This window comes from Pseudopodoces humilis, chromosome 24 (genome assembly GCF_049639895.1).
Source record: "Pseudopodoces humilis isolate 2021_Gansu_Grassland_sample_001 chromosome 24, ASM4963989v1, whole genome shotgun sequence".
NCBI lineage: Eukaryota > Metazoa > Chordata > Aves > Passeriformes > Paridae > Pseudopodoces > Pseudopodoces humilis.
The window spans coordinates 5,115,903-5,135,425 of NC_142223.1; the positions used below are offsets into that span (position 1 = coordinate 5,115,903).

At 44.6% G+C, this 19,523-nt stretch overlaps 1 protein-coding gene across 1 annotated transcript in view; it reads right to left on the minus strand.

The window, feature by feature from the left end:
- The window catches only part of SKI (SKI proto-oncogene), a 101,861-nt gene that overhangs the window by 11,777 nt on the left and 70,561 nt on the right, over positions 1-19,523 (minus strand). The window lies entirely within an intron of this gene.

Here is a 19,523-nt window from a genome sequence, read left to right on the forward strand (position 1 = left end):
TGGCAATATCCTGCGAGCCTGAAATGCTCCAGCCCAGGTGTCCTTTCTAGTGACAGAAAGGATCTCATTTGACAATGTCCTGTGTTCTGAAAATCAGTCCCTTCAAGGCAACTTCAGTAGGGAACTCAGAGACTGCTTCTCCAGGTGATACTGAACCCTGAGCACTGTGATTCAAGTGATTTAAATTCACCTGAAAAGCACCTGCAGAACTCTCCAAATGCCCTTCTCAGGACTCTCTACCCAAGAGCTCTCTAACTGCACCCTGTCAGCACCTTGATTAGGAGGAAATTACATCCTCCTGTCCATGCAGAGCCTGCTGCTCCCGTGGGAGCAGGGCAGATGATTCTCCAGCCCATGCCAGCCCATCTGGCAGCACCCCCTCACTGCCCCGGACAGCCCAGTGTGCCCAGCAACGTCACCAAGCCAAGCCTGGAGGGCTCAAAACAACATTCTCTGGCACTGTGGAGCTCAGGGCAGCTTTCCATCCGTAGCAGATGAAGGAGGATGACATGGGAGGGGTGTGTGTGTGTGTGTGTGCAACCCCCAGGACAAAATTAGCCCGTGCCAGTGCCAAATTCCAGCTCCACAGGATTTGCAGATGATTCTTTGGGCACAGCTTCAGGCTTCCTCCGGGCTGCCTCCTGCCCGGCCATGGCACAGGCCCTCCCCTCGGACACAACTAGGAAAAGGCATCCCTGAGCCTTTCTGTAGGAAACACTGGAGAATGCACTGGAAAGTATTTGGTTTTGCTCTTGGAGATGCTGCCTGTGCAGAATTAGTGACAGCATGAGAAAGGCATTTGGCAAGTGACTCCTGATCCCAGCCCTATCCACTGGGGATGGGGAGCTGCGTGGGGAGGGGAGCTCGGGCTGCAGGGTGGGGAGGAAGGGGGGATTGGAAGGAAAAAGGCAACAGGTGGCAAGACTCAGCATGGAACCCGTCCCTCCCCACATCTGTCCATCCATCCTGAACATTCTTGCGGGAATGGGCTGGGCCCCAGGAATGGGGTCAGAGCAGGACTGGGACCCTGAGCACACCCAGCTCTGAAATGCGAAGTGGGGTCAATCCTAGAAAGGCTGGGGGGAGATGTTTCCACAGAATGATCTCGTTTGCATTTTCAAAGGAATCATCTCCAACTTTCTCCACTGTCCCCCTTCTTTTGCCTTCAAGTCAAGGCTGACCCCAAGGACCAGGAGGGTCTGAGCACAAAACCTGGGAAATGCTGCTTTACTTCCATGTCCAGGAGCCTGTGCTGATCTGCAAACATGGGGTGCAGCTGGAAAAAAGCAGAAAAGGAGATATGTACATGGGGGAAAACAGGGCTGTCCTCCCCTAAAGGGATGGAAAGGGGACAGAGAAGGAGGTGCTGAACAGAGCCCACAGGTTTTTCTAATCTGAAGTCTCATCTCCCACCCCTGGCCGCTCCTGACAGCCCAGAGGTGCCTGACATGGAACAGCACTTCAGAGGACTCAAGGGCCACTGTGAGAGTTGTTTGGGCCCTGCTGTGATGACTCCTCCAACTTCCCCATCCCTATCCCACCTGGGCTACATGGATCATCTGCTGGTTGAGGCAGGAATTGCCTCTTGACAGATGCTTTGAAAAACCCACCTTGGATTTAAGTTTCACTTTAACAATGTAAAAATGCAACAATTCCAGTAGTTTCTACTACAGGAAGAGATCCAGAGGTAGAACAAAACAGACACTGAGTGCCAGATCTCCTCTCCATGTGACTCAGCCATTACATCCCACCCGGGACAGATTCCAGGCACCAAGATACCCCACTCTGACACTTCAAGCCCAGCCACAGCAGCCAGCAAACCTTGGTACTGCTTCAAATGGGGATGATTTGATTTCATTTTTTTCTCTGTGCCAAATAATGAAACACACACCAAGTTGCAAAAGAAATACTGAAAATCCCATCTTTTTTGCCATCTTCATAAATGATTTATGAAACACTCGAAAAAAATCTCAATAAGACTGAAATAAGTATTTCCTTATTCCTATATTCCTGTATAAATTTTTATTTCCATTGGAAGCAACCTAATAATCTGCTGTCAAATGGGCTGGGCACAGCCACTTGTTAATAAACATTTTCTCTACTCCACAGATAGAAGAAACTTCAGGATACAAAGTGGGCTCAGAAATGCTAACATGAAACATTTACTTAAGCTTTGGTTCTGTTGGTTTCTGAAGCAAATTTTAGGGAAAAATAGATACAGAAAGATTTATAAGTCACGAAAAAAAAGATTTCAGAGGTACATTCCAAAGAGAAATTTGGGGCTGTGAACTCTACCAGCCATTTTAAGGCAAACCAAAATTAGGCAGCTCAGCTTGGCCTGTGGCCAGCCAGGGCCACATTTGACATGTCAGATCAAATTTTCTACTTCAACTAAGTATTACAGTAACAAAACAGTGCAAATAATTTTTGACCCTCTCCTTCTCAGGAAAACAAACCTTCCCCAGAGCTTGGTACCAGGAGCAGAACCAGTAGCTTCAAGTCAGGCACCTCAGCAACACTTTTTGCTACAAATGCAATGGAAAATGAGCCCAGAAAAAAATTAATGTATTTTAAGAAATGGGAGTGCTCACAGGTATGATTCTTGGTGCCCAAGTATCTACCAAAATACATTTCCTGAATTCACTTTTTTTTCCCCCTGCTGTATCCCAGTGTCACAGACCTGGACTGAGCAAAGGCGTTTGCTCCCTCCTCATCCTTTGCTATTTGGCCCCAAACCCACAACATGTGGTACTGAAAACTGGGCTGCTTCTGCCTTGTTAAGAATGAAAACATCAACAAGTGGAAAACACTTCAGAGGCCTCCATACCTGTGGAATTTTTAGCTTGCAAATGTACCTTCAAAAATCAGCTCATGCTCCAAATCCTTATCTACCCTCTGCTGATAAAATCACCCCAAAATGGGTCTGAATTGGGCAGTAAATCTGAACACCTGATTAAAGACAGAGATCTGGCAAAATAGGGCAGTGGTACAGGTTTATCTGAGCTGGTCACCCTTCCCAGGCCAGGTGTGACTGCACTTCTATGCTGCTTTCACTGGGGAATCCATCCCTTGGACTCATCTGCTCCATTAGAAGACGAATGGGAAATGTGGGCTCCAGATCAGCAGGAATCCTGGCACATCATGTGGCATCTTTAGAAAGTAAAGATTTAATGTCCAAAAGGTACTGAGTTATCCCAACATAGAGAAATCTGTATTCCAACCTCTTGAAAATTAATTGGGAAGATACTGTGAGGCTAAAGAATTCCATTTTGTATCTTAAAGGCAGGTGTAAATCAGAAACAATTCCACTGGAAAACCCACAGCTGGAAAAGCAGGGAGAAGGAGAGAAAATAAAAACTGGGCTGTAAATTTACAGTGTCCTCTCCTTCTGCTCAGGCTGCTGCTCATTCTCACCGGGGAGCTACACCCTGAGAACGGGTGGAGCTTCCTGTCCCATCCATTCCCCGTCTGGGTGTAAAAACTCAGCCACTTTCTTAACAGGGCAACAACCACTAGGGCTGGGCTGATGCAAACCCAGAGAAACCCAGTGAGGCTCTGCTGGGGCCCAGACATGCCAGACACCACGGGTTAAAACCACAGCAGAGCAGCAAGAGCCAACAGGGAGCACCCTGTGTCCCCAGAGGAGCTTCCAATCTCTGTATTTCATGGTGCTCTGAACTCCAGAAAATATCTGCATAAATCCAAGGTCGAGCAATCAGTGTCTGAGCCCTGTTCCTGCTCAATGAAGGGCATGTTGAGAAACACAAGTGGAACTGAGAGAGAGAGAGAACCTCCAGGATCTATTCTAGGTAGCTTTCCTGGTTCACTTGTCTGACCACAGACCAGTCACACCCAGCTGAGCAGCAGACTGAAAATGGGTAACACCACTGACCCATTTTGAAAGGGTGCCATGACATTTATCTCCTGCTTTTACTTGGAACAGAAGGTTGCAGTTTTATTTTAAACCCAGTGAAGTCCTGGCCCTGAGTGGCCACTCCTCCTCCAGGAGCACCCAGGACACATTTTTCAGGCTCCTGCTGGCACAGGGATTAAGAAGTTCCACAGCTGCATTAAGTGACATTTCAGAAGGAATGTACCTTGACAAGGATTCAAATCTACTTCTGGAGGTTACTGAGACCACAATTCCCACACCTGAGAACTGAACTTGGAATTTACCATGTGCTGCTTTCATGAATCACAGGTCCGAGTCTCTCTAAGAACAGGATGAACCACATGAGAAGGAAGAGGGCTCTGACAGCCTTGAGATTTCTTTCAGATTTCAAGTTAAATTTAAAAATGCCCAGTGGAGGTTTCTTCCATGTGGGAAAAGGGCCCTTTATCCACATCCTTTAAGCCTCCAGGAGCATGTTGCCCATGGCCAAACACTTCTCCCTAAAGCCTCTTTGTGACGTGGTCCAGGAGTGATTAATAAGGTATTAGACGTCTTTGTAAGGACTGCACTTTCACGTGGATTAGAGGAATAAATATATTCAGGTACAGATTGAAAGCTAGGGAGGGTAGTCTCCATAATAAAAGAAGCTAAAAATAAAGCTGTGCCATGGAGCTTTAAGAAGATTTACTGCTTGTCTACTGCAGATATTTAAAAGAGGAAAAAACCTACCACACTGCATTGTCAATTCCAGGGAGTGTATGTAGCATTTGGGGTTTTTTGTGTGAGTGTGTGGGGTTTTGTTTGGTTTTTTGTTTGTTTGTTTTTTTTGGGGGGGGGGTGTGGGTTTTTTTTGTTTGGTTGGTTTTTTTTGTTTGGTTTTTTTTCAATTTTGGTTTCATTGGGCAGGAATCCAGACTTTCCATCTTCCCGTTCTTGCTGCTCTGCTGGAAGCACAAGGACTCATTTTCCCCTGTCAATTTGGGACGTGTGATTACGGGAACTATTTGCTTTCTACTCCTGCCTTCACAGCACATGCTGGCTGCCAGTGTGTCCCCCAAGGGCAACCTGGGAGGAATCTCCACCAACCACAACTGCCAGGCACAGGTGGGGAAGGAGCTGTGGAAAAATCCCTCCTGGACTGCCCTGCTCTCACTGCCCACAGATGAGCCTCGAGGGCTTTGTCTCCTCCTCAGAGGGGGCTCCTGGCTGTGCAAAGGGCTGATTTTTCAATGCAAACCTTGCCAGCTGGTCTGGAAGAAATGGATGTAAAAAGGAGATGGCTTGCTCACGTGGCAGCATAGGAAATTCACCTAAAAAAACTGTGAACTGAGTTTTTCTCACACCTGTGCAAAAATCTTTAATTTCTATGGAAACATATCCAAAATTTACAATGGCAAAAGTGAAAAGGGACTGGGCTGTTTTATTTCGGACACCATCACAGTTTAAAGCAAAGTCCTGCAAGTACCCTTTGATTAATTCATTTTGTAAAGGCAAATTTAAATTATTTTCCAGAACACTCTACATAGCCCCTAGCGTAAGTCATCATCCATTTTCAAAGCTTCTTGGCTAGCATAAAAGAAAGAAAAAAAACTCGTTTTTTCTCCTGTCTCAACATTTCTTTCCTTTTATTCCTTTAACACAAAAATTAGGCCAGATGACATCTGCTGATTGCACTTATCCTTGGGAGCAAATACAAGGCATTTCTAGCAGGTTGTGCTACAGCAAACCCAGCAAGCACCTCCCAGAGCCACAAACTTCAGCCTAAAATGCAGGGAGAAAAGGCAAATCTTTTCTATTTCTCATACACTGGTAAAGCTGCTGAGATTCTTTGGGCCACTGGGGACTTCACTGGAACTTGTGAACTTTTTCCCAAGTTCCAGGAAGTTTGGACATGATGAAGATTCTACCTGGAAACCTGCATTGATAAAAAATGCTCAGCCAGCTCACCTGGCTGTTTAATCCCTGATCTCTACAATTATGCTTTTAATTTACTGTTCTCCTGACACATCCATCACGTGGAATTACTCTTTGATATAGACATGGATCTATAAATCCATACAACTTTTCAAATCTTCTACAAATAATGACTTCTTAATAGCCATTCTCTTGGTCTTAAAATTCTATGAACCTTTAGTAGTTGCTCACAAAATCAGTATTTCCCATTCAGAGTGATTTTGATTCCTTCAGAAATCCCTCTGCCATTGGCAGAGCACAAACCCATTGTGGGGTGATACCCTCTGCCCAGATGGGAACACTGAAATAAGCCAGAAAAAAAAGGAAAAGCCATGTGTGAATGTGGCTACCTCAACCTCAGGGTTAAATCCCTCAAATTAAGCAGTTTCTGGTAAAGAAGAGTCTGCAAAGAGCTGATCTTTGTTACATGATGTGCTTGCTTTTTGCCTCTTGGCTGATGCAACTGGAAGCTTCTTTTCCACTGGCTAAGAGTCTGTTTTGCCCTTCCAGTGGAAACTAAAAGTTACAGCTTGAAAATAATTCCCTGTCCTGTGGTCTGAACAAAAACAAAACAGCTCTAGTCACCCTTCCCCTTGGCTGAGCAGAGCCAGTGCTGGAGCCCAGCACAAAGCAGGTCAGAGGGGCTGAGCACAGGGAATGGCCCCTTTTCCTCTGGTTGTTTTTACTGGCAGCAGGTCCTGGGAACTCTGGAATGACCTGTCAGGAGCAGGGGAAGGAGAGTGACCAAGGGAGGGAAACATGGGCAGGAATCTGTGCAGCACATACAGGGATAGGTGTCCCAGAAAAACAGGGAGCACTTCTGGCACTGGGAGAGAACCAAGGGGAGGGAAGTGATGCCATCAGGTTCAGCAAGGAAAACCAGAATTTCCTCTGTGGACAGACTTGCTTTGCCCAGTTTGTGGGGTCACATTTCTGGTAATTAAAAAGATCTTTGTAAACAAAATTTTCTCTGCAATGCAGCCAGGCTCACTAGCTGTAACTGCACTCAAGTTCCAGCTCAAAGCTCTCCCAGGCATCTGTTCCTGGATAGTGGAGACACGTCCACTCTGCCAGCCAAGAACCTCAGTTTAGTCTCCAGTGTTATATAAAAGGACGAGTATTCCCCTTGTGACTTCCACTAATTCCAGCACAGTTTAAGGAAGACAAGAAAGGAGAGAGGGAGCTCTAAAACTGATAAAACTGATGGGCTTTTGATGCTCTTTCATCAAACTCCTCTGCAGGACCTGGCTATGGAGCTGCCAAGCTCTGGAGTGTCCTGATTTGGGTGTCCCCAGTTCCTCTGCAGAGCTCCCTGGGGCACAGAATCTGTTCCTGAATCAACTGAAGAGCCACCAGCACCCAAACTTTTTAATTCTGGGAGGAATAGCAAACAGCACAGACAACAGCCAAGTCAGTAATTTAACGATTCTCCCAATCCAGGTGAAGAATTCACTGTCAACCCTTGCCCCACACACCCTCCCAGCACCCAATCTGGAATTTCTGCCAGGCTGGCTCTCCTGGCCTGGCACATGTGTGTGAGCATGTGACATTGCCCTGAGGGCAAGGGACAGTGCTTTTTGTCAGCCTAAGAAAGGACAAGAGCCTGAGGACATCCCCAGGAATTACCTCAAAGGCTGAAGAGCCAGTGGAGCACAGCAAGCACAGCCCCCACTGTCTGCACTGTGCCTTACACTCACCCCCATTATTTACAGGGCTCCTGCTCTGCATCCTCACCCTCTCACTCCAGGAAAATGCATTTTAGCAGCACATCTGGCTGGCTGCAGGGTCACTTTTTGGTCATCCAGAATAAAAACTGAACAAAACAGTTGGGATCCTCAGCTGCAGAAATGCAGCACTACCCTACATTTATTTTTCATTGAATATCAAGTACTTGAGATGACCACAGGAAAAGCTTCAGAGTATTCTAGGGGATGCAGTGTGTGTGGAATGACAGGACCCAGAGCCAGGCTCTGCTTTGGAGCCCAAGCACAATGAGGTATAGGGAAACAACTGCAATTACCTTCAATACCGTCACAAAGTCACAATATTCACAAACATCACCACAGTCTGAATTTTCTGCTCCACCCAGCAGCCAATGCAGTTTTCAAACCCAAGACTGCTTCACATAAATATCAGTGAAAGTCAATATATCAGCCATGGATTAATAGTTACAAATCCTATTAAGGTTACATGGCAGTGCCATGGAAAACCCCTCAGCCCCAGTGGGAAAAAAAACCCCAGAGCAAGGCCTCAGATATCTAAAAACTCACACCTTGAGTCTTTCTATCAGAAGATGAATGAAGGAGGAGCAACCATATAGGTACAGATATTTTAGGTGCCAGTGGCTTTAAGTTATGAGCAAATTTAATATCCTTCAAAGAAACTCAGTTGTCAGTCAAGCGCTGTATGAACACACTGAGGAGTAACTTCTCCATACACAGAAGAGAGGGAAAACCTAAATTCTTTGCTTACAAAATGTTTTGAAAGCTGCAGACAGGCAGATGCTTCCCTAAAAGCACACAACAACCACAGTGCTCTGCAGTTCTAAGAAAGCCACAAGAAGCTCATCTACTTTAAGTAACAGTTATTACTCCTGAACTATCCCCAGAGCTCCCAGGATAAAAAGGCAGACTACCAATTACAGTCTTAGACATCCAAAGCTTATTTTACTGCCTTATAAGCATCACGTGCTCCTTCCACGGAGAGGGAGGGGGGAGGGGAGAGAGGAGAGAGGGGAGAGCCCTTGAGTTTGGTCTTTCTGCCAAAGCCAAGCAGCAAAGCAGCTCTGCTTTGTCAGGAAGGGTTTGCTTTGGAGTAACCTTCCATGTTCCAGTGAGTGATTTGTCCGAACAGAATTAATTTTAGCCACAACATCCCCCATGCTGGAGTGATGCGCTCAGAAAAGGATATCCCTCAGAAGGCCTGGTCACCTTGAGGAAAGGAAAACACTTCGAATAGTTAACAAAAAATTAAAATAACTGAGCAAAACCACGTGGTGGATTGCTGGGATGTCCTGTGCAGGGCCAGCAGTGGGACTTGGATGATCTTTTTGGGTCCCTTCCAGCTCAGGATATTCTGCAAAAATATTATCCCCTACACTGGGATGTTCAATGTGAACACCATCACATCTGGTTTCTTCATTCAAGAAGAAGCCTTTATCAAATTGTCTCCTCTAATAGAAGAATTTTGACAAAAAGCCTACCTGTTTCTCTCCTTTTTCCCAACATAAACTCACCTTTTGACTACAGGTAAGAGATTTAAGCGGAGATGCCCCATGTATGTGAATATGGAGAGAAAGACAACATTTCAAAAAACCTACTTTGTGTAACATCAGATGAGGCAGCAAAAGATAATTTGAAGGGAAAAATGGAAGGGAAATAGGATGGACAAGGAGGGGGAATTCTGGGACACTCCAAGAAGGCTTTCAGTTCTTGTATAACATGATAGATTTTAAGCCTTTAGGAGAGAACTGGCTGAGCAATATTGAGAGCAGCATGACTGTGCAGCCACATGGGTTGTGTCTGCTACAACTCTACTAATAGGAGAACATAGAGGGTGGTTTGACTGTGCACACTCCATATCCGCCAACAAAACTGCTTTCCCTCCCCACTGCATCCCCCCTCATGGTCACAGTGACAATATGGGGGCTCAGAATGCCCAGAGCCCCCAAAAGGGCTGCACTGCCACCCCAAACCAGCCCCTTCTACTGTGAACCCCCCAAGGCACTGCCTGGCCCCAACTCATCCTCAGCAAGCACTCAAAGCTCTGTTTGCCTCTATTCAGAATTAACAGGCTTTAAACACAGATTTTTAGTGCTGAACTGCAGAATTCAGGCCTGGGTGTACAAGCCCTGTTTGTGGTGTCCCAGCAATAAACACGGCCCCTCACAATGTGAGCTGGGCTTGGCTCTCACTTCTCACTTCACCGTTACAATGAAAGTTCTATTCCACACCCCCATTCTGTGTGTGTAACAGGCCTGACCCCAATAAAGATGGTCAAATAAATATCTGGTGACCTCACAAGTATGAAAATAAGTTTTTTTTAAAGAAAAAGTATATCTTCAGGGGGTTTGGAAGTAACTTTCAATTATTTTTAATTGCCTGGAAAATTAAAGTAAGAAAATAGTGTGGTATAAATGTTAGGGCACATTATTAAGCAGTTTTCATAATATCTTAGCCATAAGCTTAACAGACAAAAAGGGTTTTTTAAAGCCTAGGTCATCTGTTCAATATGAATGGCCTGTCTGTTCCAAGACTTCCTCAAGGGGTAACTGAACTGAAATATTCCATGATAGAAACCAGATTCCATTTGACCTGGTAGACAACAAGAACTCCACAGAACCTTCAACCTTTGGGTTTAATTACAAACCACCACAGAGTCTGGACTGCAGCCCATGATCAGAAATACAAAGAAAGGGGTTGAGGGAAAGTTTGGAGCTCTAAATGCCAAGGTTCCTTCCCCCACTTTCCTTTGCTTAAACTGTGGGGTGGTTTTCTTATTATTGTGAACACAACCAACTTCCAAACTGCAAAGTTAGCACTATTTCCAAGGTATCAGTCTGAGGCCTTTCTGTCTTTCTTGTCATGGAATTCTGCTGCCACACCAGACACTGCACCAAACCCAGCATGGGAACCAACACAGAGCTGAATTCCAGGCTTCCATGTCTCTTACTTGATTTTCTTCTTTGTCTGATGCTTGGAAGCCTCAAACCCACTTGGGTTGAACTTTTCTTAGGCAGTCTCTAATGCAGTGACTAACACAAGGCTTTGAGAAGTATTGGAGGTGAAAAATATCGTGAGCAGCTGAGCCCAAATGAAGCCAGACCTTACAGAGAGCAGAGGCTTGTGGTGTTCCATATCCTGGGCAGAGTAGAACTGTGATGTGTTTGGGCCATAGGAGCGATATAAATTGGCAGTAAAAGCCTGACCTAAAAGGCTTACATCAAAGAAAAGCCTGACTCGGACCCTGACTGCACAAGAGCAAATGCTGTCACATCAGGGAGCTGCAGGAACGTCACTGCTCAGTGGCGCTAAAGGTTCACAGGCTCTGCAATTCAATGCTCTTTTCATACATCCAGCACACAAGGAATGATAAATAAATAACAAATCAGGGAAGGAGGTGGTGTGTATCCATCTAAAACAGCGACAAGAAAGCTCTGTCTAATACCACGAGCTGAAGTGGGGGTGGATCATCCACAGAAGGGACTTAATAACCAGAAGCTGAGTCTGCAGGAAATTCTGGTAACATGGATGAAGGGCTCAGATCTGTGGGGTGGCAATAGAAATGACAGATATCTGCAGCCAGACACAAACTCCCTTGCTACTGGGAGGAAGAAGGTAACTCCCAGGCACTTTCCAGAGGACAGATTTGGCACCAGGTCCTGTGCTGCTGCTCTCTGCAGGACATTGGGTACTTCTGGCCACTCAATCTGTGTGTGCACCATATATACTCAGTCAGGTGCCTGCACTTGCTACAGAGGGACAGGGATGAACACCAGGAAGACGTCTGTGTGGAAAAATGGCCTGACATCTTCCCAAAAGCACCAGTGGCAACCCAAACAAAGCATCCACACTGGTGTCACTCATCATGCCAGCACAATTGGTCACATCCCAGTGAAGAACCCAACAACAATGCAGTCCTGGGAAATGGGTAATCCCAACGGTTGTTTTGGTCTTTGGAGATCCCCATAAGGATAATTTAACCATTCTTACATTGCCACAGCTTTACTTGCTTTAAAGGATGTTTAAAGAAGCACAAAACTCCAAGAATAAACTGCTGTAAGGATTTCACATAGTTGCAAATCACCATTCACTGATGTGTCTTATTCACTGAAACACTAAAGGAAAAAAAGCACACAAGTCAAGCACGAAAGAGAAGCCTGAAATTAGACTGATCCCCTTGTTCACTTGTGCAACCCAACAGAAAAGGACAGCCTGGACAGACAAATTAATGGATCAGATTTTACTGTTACATCAGGAGTGAGATGTTCCAACTAAAGTTTTGTATTTAATTTATCGCCTGCTTTACTGTGATACTGTGCCAACAGCTCCAACCCCTAAATCTTTACTTACCTACCTCACATTACAGTTCTGTCTGTCCCATTTTTCTGAGGTTGAGTATTTCAAAAACCCAAGCAAGTTAACTTGAAGGTTTAACAGAATATACTTGTGTCAGGTGAAGCCTGAGGCCTGCACTGGAGAGAGCAGTGAAGGATCTCACTGGTCCCTTTCCCAGTGGGAAAAGTGTCACTCATCACTGGCCGAAAATCCCTTCTGTCTCCATGCACGGCAGGAGGAGGCTGGAGGAGATGATGAACCGCAGAAACCAAGAAGGGGACAAGATGGATTGGTATAAACACATATAAACCTGCTGGTATAAACACACTGTCTGCGTAGTGCACTTAGCTTTAAGCAGAGGGAAGTTGACATTTCACCTAAAATGAGGCCAGGAAAATCAAAGCTCACCTCAAGGAGAGTTTTGCCAGCCACTAAAGGAAACAAAAACTATCACCTTTAGGTAGATAAAAACCTAATTTAAGTGGGGCAACAGCCGAAAGCTTCAAAGGCCTCAAACACAGTAAGGCAAAAATCCTTTGCAATCATCAAAGCTGTTCCATACACATGGCTTGAGAATTATTGTCCAAGAAATTTGGGCAGGTTCCTCCAACCAGGATAAGAAAACTGCTTAGGAGGGAAAAGAATTGAACCAGGCTGCAAATTCCCCACCTCTGCTGAACTCTTGCTGACAAAATCACAATCCTGCTCTCAACAAGGCCAAGTTCAGCCAACTTCCCTAAGAAACAGGTTAAGCTGTACAGCAACAACTTCTAATGGAACAGGGAATGGGGATAAAGCAGAAAATCTCAGGAGAAGGGAGAGAATAAGCATTTGAAACACCAAACAGAATCCCAAACCTTCATTAATGAGTGCAGATTAATTTTGTGGGAGAGAAGATGATCATTGCTACTGCTGCTCTGCTGGAGTAAGAGGAAGGGCTGCGGGAAACCAGGCAGATAATGCTGAGCTCAGCTGTTCAGGACAGCAGCTGTCCCCAAATCCTCACTGGAGGGAACCAGCCAGGAGGTCACAGGAGTCACAATTATTTGGAATGAAGAGGGAAACAATAGGTTGGGGCCCTCTGTCTTCTTGCCTTTCTCATGGCTTTTGTGAGCTGTTGCCTTCCCAGAATAGCTGGCTACACTCGGGGCAGCTCAGGGGCTGGGTCCGGACAGGCCCCTTTTCTCCCCTGCAGTTCCACAATTTAAAAGGAAAAATGACACCTCCATCCCCCCCCATTTGTGTGCCTGGCTCCCAAGCACCTCTGCAATACTAGCTGACCAAGGAGGCAGGGGGAGGTTTTAAGCTTTAGCAAGGGGTAGGAAAAAGCTCAAAACAGACTCAGTCCCATTAAATTTATTTTCTCTGACCTCCCTTCTCAGCTGAATTTCTCTCCCAGGACAAAGTTAATGCCATATTGCAGGACACTGTGACAAACCTGTCAAAATCTCAGCTTTTCCTGAGCCAGGAATGCTGCTCTAGAGGGAAGTGGAGACACTGCTGTTTGACAGAGTATAAGAGAGCTTGTAGCACCCAGAGAGCTAAAACAAGGTCTCTTTAACAGTTCACAAAGTTTAGTGAACAAAAATGGCCAAAAAATTGGTTTGCCAAGATTTTGGCCACCATGGTAAATAAAAAATGATTCTTCTCCTGTCTCTCACTGCAGCCTTGAATGACCTTGGACAAGGCATTGAACTCTGATCCAGCCAGGGCTGCTGTGCCCCAGGAATGCTGCAAACCTGATCCCATTGCAGAAGAGCTTCAAAACGGCAATTCTTACACAATGGTAGAGTCTAACTGGTCAGGCTTAACAGAGCTGAAGGAAGCGTGTAAACAAGGACTTCATTTCTTCCTTGGAATTTCTGATGAAGGCACAGACAGAAGAGACTGACTTTTCTTACAGAATTTTTCTAACCAAGGCTCCCATATCCTGACTCCTACTTCGTGTGAGCTTGGAGAGAAACAGGTTGATTTTCACTCTAGGATGAAACTGCTGTAGTCCTGCTAGCTCAAAAGATCAGGAGAAACACATAAAACATTTAATTTAAGATTAGCAGTCAGTGTTAGACATTCCTTGCCTGTACCAGTAGGGATGAACACAGAGCCTACTGAAAGCTGCACTGTGAGTAATATTACAGTGAATCTGAGATCAGAGAAAACACATTTCTTGTTTTAAGTGGTGTTTCCCCCCTTTTCTTCTTCATACAATTTTAATATTGATCCACAGGTTAAGGATTGTTGTAGGGTGCTACCAGAACAGTTTAATGGGATACTTCTTGTGTTATAATCTTGGTAAAGAGACACACATGTGGATTTCAATAACATCGTGAAAGGCGACTGAATGTAATAAGGTGACAGAAAGATTGAAAGAAGATTAAAACTCATTTATCTCCAACTCCCAGGCAAATCACAGTAACTCCTCCCTGTCCTTCATTCTACACACACCTGATCCCAACACTGCTAAGAGGCAGAAAGCACAAGAATAAAAACCTGACCAAACCCAGGTTTCCCTTCTGGGACAGGTTTGATGTGTTTGCACAGGAGATGAAGCCACAAGGGAGTTTGGATATGCCCAGGAGCAGGCTGGAGCATTCTGCTGGAAAGCAATGCCAGTGACTCACTACGCCATAGACTCTCGGTGAGATCCTAAAGCTTTCCATTTTTTTTCTAACAGCATTTGGCTTGGCTTGGTTTTCTGAACTGCTGCTGCTCTCAGGTTCAACAAGAGACATGTTTCTCTAAGCTGATTTCTCTGTGGCTGAGGATTTAATCAGATCAAAGTAGTGATTAAAACATTGGCTATAACCACAAGCCTTAAAGGGAGAGCTCCAACTGAGCTCTCCCTCTTTCAAATCCAAGGAGAAGCAAAACCTATCTCTGACAAATGGATGCTTTTAAATCCCAGATTTTTGCTCCTTCTGAGTCACCTTTCCTCTCGATAGCGTGAGAAGCTCCTGGCAAGTACAAAGAAATGAAGAAATGCAAATGAATTAAGGGCTGCATGTGAATGTATTAACACCACCAAGACACCCGGGAAGGTGGGCTTGCTGACACTCCCTTCGTTCCAACACATCCACTGTAAACTTCCAGCACAGCTCCCTCAGACCCTGTCACTGCTCCTGACATTCTTTCCTACAGTTTTCTACTTGCTGCTTTGTAGGTCTGTGGTTCCTTTCATCCATCCAAAGACAGCACAATAACATGTTGGGAGTGGTGAGAAATAGATTATAAAAAATGTAAATGGAGCATCATTTCCACAGCGCTACACAGAGTAAACCAGAGCAACCCAAACATTAAGGCCAAAACCACCTTTTTAGTGACAGTCAGTCTCAGAAATGAGGCCTAATTTTACATCATGACCTGTATGAAGAGCCAACGAGCTGTGCCATGAGATCCATGAGCCCCATCCCAGCTTCCTCCTGCACAACAAAAACAGGCCAAGTGATTCACTCGGCAGCTGAGAATGAAGGCTGCTGGGTTCTGGCGCCTTCTCCTGTTCCCTGAGCCCCACCATGCTGTATGAGAATTGTTCCCAAAGGTGCAGCACAAGAACAGCTCCTCTTGAACTCCATGGTAGCTCTGCTCCAGGAGTGCCACAAGATATTTTGAATTAATGGAGAAGTGCATGTTCCATTGGGTGTTAATACTTATTTGTTACGCCGACTTGGCAGCTCAGCCCTCTCCTCACTTCCATCACTGTGACACCTTTGAGATACCAGCTCCTTGGTATGTGGGATAACATCTTCTTCCAAGCTATTCTCAACACTCTACTCCTACTCCTCTTCTATGTGTTTAACCATTTTAAAGCTGATTTGGGTCATGACTAATAGAATTAGATACTAAAATCATGTGCTGTCAGCAGCAGACATTGTAAAGCCAGCAGGACCCACGCAGAATGCGAGTCGAGGCAGCTTCAGATGGGTGGGAAAGCAGTCACATTAGTTTGTGCTTTCTGCCACTTTTTAAATGGAATTAAAGCTGGACAAAAATCCCACCAAAAGCCCCAAACCTCAACTTCACTCTTTTTGGACCCAATTTCTTCAGTTTGCATATCAGTCTAAACCTAAAGCAAGAGGAGATGAAGTTGTCCTCAAGCACTGCTGAGGACAGCGAGGACACTGAACAAATAAATGCCAACAGCCCAATTTTAAGATTTACTGAATTAAAGCAGGCACATGTGTTTTAAATCTAGGGTCACAGACTTGAGGTTTGTGCACAACCTCAAGATCTACCCACTTTGGTCTCACTGCAGCCCATATGAAGAGCACATGCCCTTTTCATGGATATTTCCAATAGCTCTTGATTTCCCAGAAAAAATATTGAAATAAAAGAAGAGCATACCCCCCTTCTCCCTGTTGTGAAATTTGTAGAATGATCTGTCCATCAGCTTTAGGGCAGGACTGAGAGTTACACAGGCCTGAAGGTCAGCAGCACTGAGTTTTATTCCTGGCTCTGCAACTGAAGTTATTTGAATGTCTTTTGGTAAATAAAATGTAAACATTAAAAAATGTAAACAGCATCACATTTTCTGAAGGAGTTTGGTATTTTCCAGCAGAAGGCACTAGGGAAACAAGACCGATGTTTTCACAGCAAACAAACCCCAAAGAACCTCCTTTTCCTAATTCTTTTATAGGGTTAAACACCATTAATTCCAACTGGGAAACAATTCAAGGTGTAGCTCATGAGTTTCATCTCATACATGTTGAGCATTCAGTTTTCAAACCTTTGACTGCAACTTGCCGATAGCTACAGAAAATGGTTACAGAATGCAGTTGTGGAAACCCCCAACAATTCAAAAGGGTTCCGTTCATCTTTCTAAATAAAAGCATGGAGTTCAATAGAAAAGAAGATTTAAGTTAGTCTATGATAAAATACTCCAAAACTGGACACTCCACAAAAGTTGTTCTTTTTTTGCCCCTTTTCCTGACAGCTCTCACACACCACACCCCTATGAATTCCTGCTCATTATGTTTTCCAACATTGTGCCAAGTTCAAACCCAAGCACTGATATGTAAAATATGGTTATTTAGAATTGGTTTCACCACAGGTACCATCTGCTTACAGATGTTTACATGGGGTTACCTGTACTTGAGCTAGCTGTCCAGATTCCCTTGTAGGTGACAGAAAGGCACTTTTGGACTGCAATTCACCCTGAAGGAGATGCTTTAAAACCTGCAGATAACCCATCAGTTAGCACTGACTTAGACACCTACACTGCAGCCAACCAGTAACTTAGTCCTGCGTTTATCCTGGTTCATGGACAAGACTGCATAGAGAAATAAATGTCTAAATATCCTCAAAGACCTGTTCAAAATCCCGGTACAAGACTGGTCCCTTTTAAAAGGGGCAATATTTAAGCATCTTTTCTCCCAGCTCCCTCGTGTCAGCTGACTGAGATCTGTTAACATCTTAGACAACACTTTTATGCCTCATGCATAAGTCAGATTTATTTTAGTAGTGTTTTCTCCTCCACATGAAACAAGAAGTCTAAAGAGTTATTTTAATGAATGGCTCTCTTTTAATGATTACATTTTTTCAGAAGAACAAAAGTGATCTGGTCTTGACCCACAAGGAAACCAAGGTACATTTGTCCCCATAGACAGAGAGCCCCGGGATAGGAAGGAGGGAGTGAAAGGCAACTCCTTCCCTGTGGGCTAAGATATTTTACTTGCAAATGCCTGAAACTGCACCCAAAAAGTAGATTACAAATAAAACAAGTTATCCTTGTGTAAAAGTGGCTGAGCCATCACACTCAGGTTACACTGTTTGGAAGGTTTTTACCACTCCAACCACACACCTGAAACATTATACAGTGATTTTACCCTTTCTGATGGGTTTATTGACAGCATTATTAAGAGGAGGTTACAATTCTGCAGGAATCATTAAGGGTCTGACTAATGTACACACAGCCCTAGTGGGACACTGAGCAACTCAACTACATACACTCATTGTTTTTCGCTAGAAAGGATCCCACAAACTCATCTCCATGAGAGCAAGTTCAACAATCCATTTCATAGAGTCTCCTAATGGAGCATTGAGGTTGTAGTTTTCCCTCTGTGTCCTCAGCTTCCACTTTCTCTGATGTCAGATCACATTAAATGAACAATCAATGTTTCTGTCTGGCTCTTCCTCATCCCATGCCAGGGCACCCCTGCTTCATCCCCTGAGATCTGGGAGAGGCCAGGGAATCCTGGCTTACAGCCCATGCTCTGTCAATACGCCACCGACACGGCGGGTGCAACAACCCAGCAGCACTCTGCCTCCTCTCTTCTTTCTCCTGGCTCCTCCTCAAGCCTCATGCTTAGGCAGAATGATCACTACAAAGATTAAAATTTGCAAAGGTGCAAAACAGAAATAGCAGGAACACAACCTGGTTGAGGCCTTGGGTGTCTGACCTGTCAAGGTCTCACATGAGAGGCTGAACTGTGTTAACCCCTCCTCATGATTCTAGCATCACACTTGGTTTCCAATAAAAATGTTTCAAATGGCCAAACAGACACTGTACAGAACTGTCAGTTTATTCCAGCCCAAGTGCACTGTCAGCTGTATATTACTGAATTGAAATGTCCATTAGAAATTGGAGGAAAATCCAGGCTTTTACCTGTCTAAGACTGGACTGAGATGAGTCTTTCATTAAGGAATGCACAAGTTTAATGTTTTCATTTAAATACCACAGGTATTCTGCCATGTTTAGAAGCAGAAATATGTGATCAGTATTTAAACATCCACATCTCTGTCACTGTGCTTGACTTGAATCTTGTGGGAAATGTAAAGTTTGGATGCCACCCAAAAATCATGTGAAATTTAAGAATCAGTGAAAGGGAGCTGCATCTAGAAGAAAAGTAAAATCTTCAAAAGTTATGCCCTCAGTAAATACTGAATGTCCAGTAATAAAAGCAACAATAGAAGGGATCACCTGGAATTATGCACAGATTCCTAGGTACAGTCCAAGTGACCTCAACAGTCAGAATAAAAGGCACCAAAACTGTGCATAATACACTGAAGCATGACAGAATTTTTCCATGCAGAGTATCAAATAATCCCAGGCATCCAGTGGCAACCAAAACTCTTTAGTGTAAATTATCACCCCCAGAACCATCTAAGTTTCCCCTGAAAATGGCTTTGAGCAGTTTGGTACTTTGTGTTTATTAACACAAGTTCATGGAAACACCCCACCTTCCCCAATGTTTTGTAAATCTGCAATTTTAAACAATTCTAGATTGACCAGGAATTTCTGTAAAGAAAATGAAATATAATAAATTGCCATTTTCACAGTTACCACTGCACTGACACAAATGACGGTGTTTCCTACGTGCTCAGGGAAAATCAGTAATCCCATTTTCAGGCTGGCCTTTTCCTTGAGAATGACACATATTTCCCATGGCCACAGGTTCTCTCTCCACCGCTCACCCTCATATCCAGCATGGATCTCTCTGCCTGAATTATCCCCTCAGTGCCACAGCCTTGGGCTTCAGTACAGCACCACCCATTCTCACAACTGCTGGGCTCCACAGGACTATTTCCCACTTCATATGGATTTCAGATCAGAAGAAAGGCACTGAACTCCCTGCTCCACAAAGGAACAGCCACTCTCCCTATAAAGCAAATGCTCCAGGAGCACA